Here is a 9,558-nt window from a genome sequence, read left to right on the forward strand (position 1 = left end):
TACACCACAACCTCTAGGAATTACCTATGAGCAACCCTTTTGCACGCTGAATGTCAAATTTTCAACGGTGGCATAATACCCCTTAGTAATGTTGGCGATATCTCCTGAGTATTTCAGTCATGAAATACTTCTCTACAAGTGGCAACTTAGGATTCGGCTACAAAAACTACGTCACATATCACAAATTGATATAAGATAAGCCACACTTGTCCAGACTGGGATATTTTTGGAACAATTACATAAATTATACATTTCTAAACAATATGCCAAAATTGTGAATTTTCACATTGATTAGCATCTCTTGCTACATCTTTAAATTGTCTTTAAATATCAGGTTCCTTATTGAAATGCACCTAATATAAATATATATATACAATGCAATTTGCCGTATCTCTGATATTTGTCAGTAAGAGAGACAGATGAACGGACAGGGCTAAATCGACACCAAATTGTCTGAAACGAATTTCGTCCAAACATACTTGGGTTCTAAAACCATTAAACCATCTTTGGTCGTATTTTGTACATATTCCCTTTATCCTATAGGCTGAGGATATAAAAGAGGTGGCGAAGTGACCCCATTCAAATATTGTACAAAATGCCAATTGGACAAGTGAACTGAAAATGTATCTGTCATGATAGAGACAAATTGTAGTATGAGAGGAAATTGTGGTTCTCTGCACAAAACCCATTATATATTAGGCAGTAGGCCCGTTATCTAGCAGACACATTATTGCAATTTGCATCAGGGGAAATGTCAGTAGTTATTTTTCCATATGTAGGCTACTTTGCCGGAATTAAAATATAGACCAAAAATAAATATTTTATATTTTTCATACAAAAGTAATGGTCCATTAGTGGGTTAAATGGACCATTACATTTGTATGAAAAATATAAAAAATTTATTTTTGGTAATATGGGAGCATCATTCAAAATTGTAGGCATGTTCTTCGACCTAAACTCTTACATCGTGCAAAATTTCGTGACTATTAAGTATAATTGCGACCTCTAGCGTGTTTATGATAACACTACAAAAAGGTTATATTAGGCTGTAATTCTGTTATCTGATCATCAACATAATTGACATCAATGGAAAGGTCAAGAGATCGTCTTCCAAGCATAGCTTACTTGCCCGGAATGTCTCTTCCAGGCATAAAGATATAAGCTGTATAATAAAAATTTTCACAAATTTCACACAAAAGTTCTGGTCCATTTAACCCTCTATATATGTTATCTGATCGCCATCTCATATTGCAAGCTTCATCTTTGTCATATACTCTTACCTTATTTAAAATTTCGTTGATCAGACCATTATTACGACCTACAGAGCCGCTATAAAATTGGATAAAAATTATGTTTTTGGTCCATTTTACCCGCTAAATATTTCACGATCATCACCAATAACAATGTTTAGAGCATTAATTAAATCAAAAGGAATTCCAATTGTAGCATAACATTAAAATAATGTTATATTGAATACAAGTAAGCAAAGACTATAGTCGGACGGGGTCGACCATGTGATACCCTACACCACTACCCCTGGAAATTAGCTTTCAGCAAATCAAAATTCATTTATGGAACAAATAAACTTATTGTAAGAAATAACTTTGTGGATTCTGCCACCTTATCACATCAAGCTTAAATAATAATATAACAATTGTTCCACAAACATCCCATAAGTGATAAAGTGACAAATCCTTCTTGATTTCTGGCCAAACCACGCCATTTTCAGACTTGTGCTCAAAGAAAGAATTAAAGAATACCTCTTGGGTAACATGGTTCTAATGTATGGTTTTTCGATATAAACACTTCATCACACAAAAATGGATGCTGACATTTTGAAGTTTTGATTTCGGCGTTTTTTGAATTTTTGTTATAATTAGAGGGCGCAACCAGATAATGACATAAACAATTTATACGATTGTAGAACTCGTGATTCGTGATTCAAATCATGAGTGTGCTCTGTACAGCTTAGGTTAGGTTAGGTTATAGGATGCGCAGCTGCTGTATGGGCAGCCACTCCACTCGGAGACCTTGAGGTCCATTGTGTTCATCCTGGATATTGAAGATATTCTGGTGTGATGTGGATACGTATGTGTGACGGTGGTTGTGTATGGATGAAGATTGTAGGTGATGTGGTTGTGGATGTAGGTTCTGGGGGTTCTGATCTGGTCTGTGTACGACATTTCGGCATCTTAGTTAGTGGTGATGATTGTTGGTGAATTGATGGTTATGGGTGTGATTAAAAAGAGACCATAGGTGTGGTGATATGGTGTGATGGTGTTGCCTGTGGATGAGAAATGAAATGTAGCTGGGATGCGTTAGACAACGCTACTGTGTAGAGGTGGTGTTTGTTGCAATCCCAGTATGTTGGAGTCATTTCAGGCCTTTAGCAAGGTGAAGTAGATCGGACGGCTCTGCTTGGCTAAATGTTGTTAGTGATTGGATGGTATGTACCCCCATGGTACACAGTCTTCTGGAAATGAGCATAGGACAGCGGCATAAAAGGTGCTCAATCGTCTCTATTTCTTCCTCATCCTCGCAAAGCCTACAGTAGTCGGCCAAGTCTTCTTCCCATTTACTTGTCATGGATCTCGTTCTGCAATGACCCGTGATGATCCCCACTGCTAGTTTCAGGTCTGGTTTCCTCATTGAGAGCAGTGAGGCGGTTCTTGTCTTCGACGGGACTGGCCAGATTGCCCTTGATGTGCTGCAGCTGGGCAAGTTTTGCCAGTGCTGGCAGATTTTTTCCCGACCTTTTTGTATTATCTCTCTCCTGAAGTGGCACAATGGTGGCTTGATGGAGTTGTCGATTTCAATATTTTGTGACTCCGATCCGCAGCGTGCCAGGTCGTCGGCTGCCTCGTTTCCCTCGATGTTGCAATGCCCTGGGACCCAACACAAGGTGACGATTGATTTTAGTGGCTCCAAAGCGTGTTTGCAATCCAGAACTGCCGCGGACTTGATATATAGGGACCTGAGAGATTTTAGGGCCGCTTGACTATCAACAAAGATAGTCACCGGTCCAGATATATCCCCTCTCATGTTGTTAATCAGTTCCGCGGCCTTCCTGATCGCAAAGATTTCAGCTTGGAAGACACTGCAATGTTCGTTCAGCTTGTATGAAATACGTAGATCCAGGGAATTGCTATAGACACCTGCTCCTGTGCCTGTTTCCATCTTAGAGCCGTCGGTATAAATCTCTATACCGTCTAGAGGTGAGCTACTAAGTGTCCAATCATCCCTATGGGGTATATGCACCTTCGCTGCCTCAAACGACATTTGTGGTGACATATAGTCACTAATGTTCCCCAAGGCCGTTGGTAGTCCGAATCGACGTAGGATTGCAGCTCGTCCGTGCTCCGAACTGCGCCATGAACCTAGCTCCTTCAGCCGAAGGGCACTCATTGCTGCCTGTTCCTGCACTACTAGGTCCAGTGGGTGTAGATCTAGTAGCACATTTAAGGTAGCTTGTGGAGTGCTCCTCATGGCACCAGTTATTAGAATTGATGCCGCTCTTTGGACGCTGTTCAGTTTGTTTAGATATGTCGTTTTGTTCAGAGCATTCCACCAAACCAGAGAGCCATAAGTAAGAATTGGGCGGACAATGGTCGTATAGATCCAATGAACGACCCTTGGTCTCAGGCCCCAACTCTTACCTCTCTTGGTGCGCTCCTCGACGTTCCTTTTCCACGTGAGTTGGTGGTCAAGAACGACGCCGAGGTATTTGGCTTCCGAAGAGAGTTCAAGACTAACTCCATCCAGCACTGGTAGGGTGAATGGTCTGACCTTCATTTTATTTGTGAACAATACTAGCTCTGTTTTTGATGGGTTCACTCCGAGTCCGTTGTTAAGTGCCCATCTAGATAATTTGACTAGAGCTCCTTGCAAGAGTTCTGATAGTGTCTGTGGGAACTTCCCACTGAACATGATGACAACGTCATCTGCATACGCGATCGTCTTTATGCGCTGCCTATCAAAATCCTTGAGTATTTCATTTATCACTAGAAGCCACAGTAGTGGTGATATTACACCACCTTGAGGTGTTCCTCTAGTGACCTGCTTCCGAATGGAACTTCCACCGATGCTTGAATTGATTATTCGGCTACTGAGCATGCCGTCAATCCAATTGACCAGTATAGTCGAGACATCTAGATTTATTAGAGAGCTGTGTATGGATTCAAGTCTAACGTTATTGAAGGCCCCCTCTATGTCGAGAAATGCCGCTACTGTATAGTCTGAGCCATCCATATTCCTCTCAATGTGTCCAACTACCTCGTTTAATGCTGTTTCCACCGATTTGCCTTTTAGGTAGGCATGTTGGGCGGAACTTAGGTCTGTGGCTGAAAACTTGGCTCTAATGCCAAGGTCCAGCAGCCTTTCTAGAGTTTTTAGTAAAAAGGAGGAAAGACTAATTGGTCTATAGTCTTTTGGAAGTGTGTGGCTTGACTTTCCCGCTTTAGGGATGTATACCACAGTCACTTCCCTCCATAGAACCGGTATGTACGATAAACACAAACAAGCCCTGAAGATACGTACCAGATGTGGAATCAGTGACTCCAAGGCATTATGTAGCATTGCGGGTATGATTCTATCTGGTCCGGGTGATTTAAAGGGCTTGAAGGAGTTTATGGCCCATCTTATTTTTGGCTGACTGATGATCTCATCAATAGCACTCACATCTGCATCTACCGTGGCATGGGTTTGTATCGTTGGAACGTCAGTTAGTTCTGATACATCCATGCAGTTAGGGAAGTGAGTGGTAGCAAGGAGATCTAGAGTCTCTAGGCCTGAGTTCGTCCATGTGCCGTCAGCCCGTTTAATACTACCAATGGGTTTCGGGTCCTTTGATAATACTTTACGGAATCTAGCCACGTCCTTTACTCCTTCTATAGTCTCACTAAAGCAAATCCAGGATTTGCGTTTAGCCTTCTTAATTTCACTGTTGTATTTATTGAAAGATACTCTGTAGTTCTCCCAATCGGTTGACAACTTTGACTTATTTGCTTTATTATAAAGCCTCCTACTAATCTTCCTTAGATTGGCAAGATCTTTTGACCACCAGGCCGGTTGGTTTCTCCTACCAGGGTGAGTTAGTGGGCAGGAGGCCTCATAGCTATCCACCAGAACCTTTGTTACATGTTTCACAGCGTTATCAACTTCTGCGGCTGTTGTAGGATAACAGGGTACCCCCAGCATTGAAGTTGCTAACTCTGAAAACTTGTCCCAATTGGCCTTCCGTGGATTCCTATGTGGTGGTTGCCGAATTCCATCAACTGTGATTTGAAAAGTATCTTCCGATGATCCGAAAAGGAGCAATCTTCGGATACCTTCCAGTCCGTGATGTGGGAATCGTCTTTGTTTACGAGGGTTATATCAATAACTTCCTCCCTTATACTATTTTGGAAAGTACTTTCATTTCCCCTGTTGCATATTCTCAAGTTATGTTTTAAGATAAATTCGAAAATGGACTCACCCCGTGCATTCGTGTCGCTGCTACCCCAGTGGAAGTGATGGGCGTTGGCATCGCACCCCAAGATAATGAGGCAGTTGCTACCCATCTCTTCTACAAGTCTCTCCACGTGTTGGCCGGGTGGGTCAGGGCTCTCATATGGCATGTAAATTGACGCAAAGATGGTAGATTTTTGTGACACATCTTGCATTTTTACAGCCGGTGTATCTCCTGCGCTGAAATTAGAGAGATACATTAAATTCAAGTTCTTCTTTGCAACTATACAGGTTCTTACCTTGTCTCCGTTGGATGTGGCGAAGATAGTATAGTTGCTATCGCTTAGCCCAGCAACCTTATTTACCTGGACTAAAGCGATGTCAACTTCTGACTTTGAGAGGGAGAGTAGAAGTTCAGCAGCAGCCGCTTTGCAGTGATGCAGGTTAATCTGCATAATGCGAAGCGGCTGCTGCCGTCGTTCATTTACTGTCTTTGACCTAGACGGAATCTTATCCATCCTAGGCCAAAGTGCAGTTTCCCCTCTCGAGCCCGCAGGTATTCCTGCCCTTGTGTGTCAATTGACACCCTTATCGCCATACCCTCACCCTCCGGACTGTGTCTGATGAGCTTCCATGAGCTGGTCTGGAGGTTAGGGTTCTGTCTGGCAAGTATCGTCAGAATCCTTGTTGGGTCCACCGCAGGCGGGGGTACCCACGCCGACAATACATTTCTTCTGGGAACCTCGTCTACACCCACAGCCGCCAATTGGCAGCCCTCCCAGAGTTCACCAACGGCCGTCTATTGTGTTAACAAGGAAATTCAAGGATTCCTTGTTCTTACAACATACGATCCTGATGCCTCTGAAAGGAGCTGCACTGCCGAATTGTGTGTGCTTGGGAGGCTCCCCTTCGCCAGCAAACACTATCTCACGCAGCTGATTTTCAATCAGCCGCCAGTGTTTGTCGTTGATCCTGCATTCAGGATCCGCTCTGTCGATGACCGCTACGCGCAATTCGTCTGGCACAAGCGGTCTGACAGTCCTACTATTCCCCGTCCCGCTACTCTTGGGGGGAGAGCTAGGAGTCACCTTGTGACTTAAGTTGGCCTTAGAGGTTGCCTTAGTATTGGTGGACTTCTCGCTCTCGTCCCCTTGGTAACGGACAGAGGAGGTGGATGGCTTGGAGTTCTATCTCGGGATGGGTCTTTTGGCCTTAGGGTGTGGTTCCTCCGTGGATCTAACCCTCTTCACCGGATTTCTCGATGAAGAGGGGTTGGAAGATGCCACACTCGTAGGTGTAGAGTCCGTCGTCGGGACAGGTATCCGAGTTCTCTCCTCCTCTGTGTTTTGGGGCTTCCTACTTAGGAATTCAGGCTTTCCTGGAGGCTGAATCAAGTCACCATCACTCTTGGTTTGACCTTTACAGGTAGTGGGAGTGGATGATGACGTTGACAGCAGTATCTTGTCGACCATCTGGATAAGGGAGAGCCTATCGATCTCAGGATTTCCCCTGGGTAGGTGAGGGTACTTCCTTTCGAATTTGCTCACCACCCTGAGATTAATCCTGATCAACTTGCAGTCCCTTACCGAGATGGCCGAAGATTCCATGCCGATGCACTTCCTATGATAGTTTAAGGACCTCCGATAAGCCCCTTTATCCTTCGCCAGTCGACCTGCTGTGTTGCCTGGGGTAGTGGGGACTTTGTCGTCCAAAGCCTTAGTCGTTGTCGGAACTTTGTCGCCCGAGGCTTTGGTCGTGGTACCTTCCTCAGTGGCATCCTGCCTGTGCAAGGTTGGCTTATCGGCTTCGGCCGATGTACAATTATTCCGGGTCAGTGATGGTTCCATATCCGCAAGAATTGTAGTTTCCATTGAGCCCGAGGACAGTTTATCTGTGACTGCAGCTGCTGGAACAACTGTGTTGTTTAGTTCGTCATCAGATAAACTGTCCTCGGTCTCTTCAGAAACACAACTCCGACTAGGGCCTGGGGAAACCATCCTCTCCAACATGGCCAGGAGCTGCCTACTCTGTTCGGCAAGACTGTCCTCAACCAGTCCCATGTTTGGTGACTCTAGTCCGTCCCCTCCCGAAGATAATGTTCTGTCTGGTGTGGTCATATCATAGTCCATGGGCGTTGCGGTTTTGTCGGCATTTTTATTATTCGGGGTTTTTGGTGGTTTTGTTTTAATTTTAATTTTGTAATCCATGCGTCATTGAATTGATGGGGGAATGGAGGTCGACCATGGCATAGCCCTCCTGTACCATGGCAAGGACTTGTCAACTAAGCCTGTACTACATTGAGGCGCCCAGGTATCTCAATGAGGCTCCGTTCTACTACAGTAGGTACCCTTACTGCAAACCTTGAACACCGATAGGCACGGGTTCGCTTAACACCCCGGCGTTAGGGGATCTCTGTTATGTAGGAGATCACTACGTGGGTAACCTTTGGTCGACCACAATCTCCTCGGCCCAGTTTCCAGAACTGGGGGGGGGGAGATTGTGGCCTTAAGCCCTCGCATCGCGTCAAGATTGTTACCCCTGGCGAGGGGTACTGCTTCCTAGTAATAGGAGTCCAAAGTCGAAAATTTGGTGCGTATATTTTCTTAAAAAATTTAGTTTTGGCTTTAAAAATTGCAACTGTGACACAGGTGCCTTTGAACCCCGCGTGATTTAAGTTTTTTTTACGCGCCGAATCTAATGAGTCTTTTCGCGTTCGAACCCATCCACTAAAACGGCGGATATAGATACCTTGAAAATGTGAAACTCTGCATAAATATATTTTGGCAATTCCGCACATTGAACCCGACTTGAAGGTTTTTTGAATGGTAAGATGCAACTGACCGCACACTTTGGCGGCTAAATGAAACATGGATAAAATCATACATAATGATAGAGATGCACTCGCTGTATCCGAAAAGTGCAGGCGCCTCAAATGATTTTAATGAATTCGCGAATTACACGTTTTTTAACTTTTGTGTTTTTTCTAGTTATCATTGTGAATGTAAGCAAATATACTTACACAAGGATAAACAAACGAAAGAGAATTAATTAGATAAACTATTTTCCTTGAAGAAGGTTTAGCAAAATACTTCAGGTTTTGTATTGATATTCAGCAAAATTGTAGAATAACACCTAAAAATGTTTATCCAATTTTACGTATTAAACCCCGGCTGAGGTTTGAACCTGGGTCCTCTCCAACAAACAGACAATGTTGTCGAGATCTCAGCGTTCTGAGCCACTGCCAATGTATCATATCAACAAACTAGTCGACATGATATCCAAACAACTTCAAAAACTGAAGGCATTACAATTCATGAAGGAAACCCCCCTTCGATTGTATATGTGTATGTATTGAGAAAATGATTCCTAGATAAAGAAAAAGACTTCAATAAATACTTCATAATTACAAATTTGTAAAAATGTTTGTATAAATAGAAGTTATCAAAATCAGCCTTTGTCTTCTAGTCATTAGCTTTCAAATACGACTGATGAGCCTGGCTTAAACCACCAGGCGAAACGATCGTAGCGTAATGGTTGAGTGTGTGGTATTTCGCTAGAATTCATTTTTCAATACAAAACTCCTTAGGCCATGTTAGCTCGATTAATCCAATTACTTAATTAAAAACTTCATAAATAATGGCCTTCGTCCTAAAAAGACAATAATAAACAAAATATATATTTTTGAAATAATATTCCTACAATACGTTTTTGACTTTTGTTGTTGCTGCAATATGCAAGTTATAAACCCAATCTATAAAAATTTGGTCTCGCATTTTTCTGGACCTTTTCTAGATTCTGTACGTATTTTTAATTTATTTTTTTAGAGATTTTCATGGACTCTGAGTTAGAATAAATACAAATTACTATTTTAAATAAAAATAAATTTAGCAAATATTTAGGCGTCTACGGATAGATATTAAATGCTGTTACAGATTTATTTATACATTTTGGTATTACAACACAAAGGGAATTTTTAAATATTTTTTTTTTTTTTTTTGTAAGGGAATGAAACCTCCCTTTTGGCCGCAGCATCCAATTTTGTGAACGCGAGCAGATTTGAAACCACGATTTTTTCTTAACCCATATACGAAACATCGTGAATGTGCTAGAAAA

The sequence above is a fragment of the Musca autumnalis genome, unplaced genomic scaffold (genome assembly GCF_047663935.1).
Source record: "Musca autumnalis isolate F117 unplaced genomic scaffold, ASM4766393v1 scaffold_5, whole genome shotgun sequence".
In the NCBI taxonomy this organism is placed as follows: Eukaryota; Metazoa; Arthropoda; class Insecta; order Diptera; family Muscidae; genus Musca; species Musca autumnalis.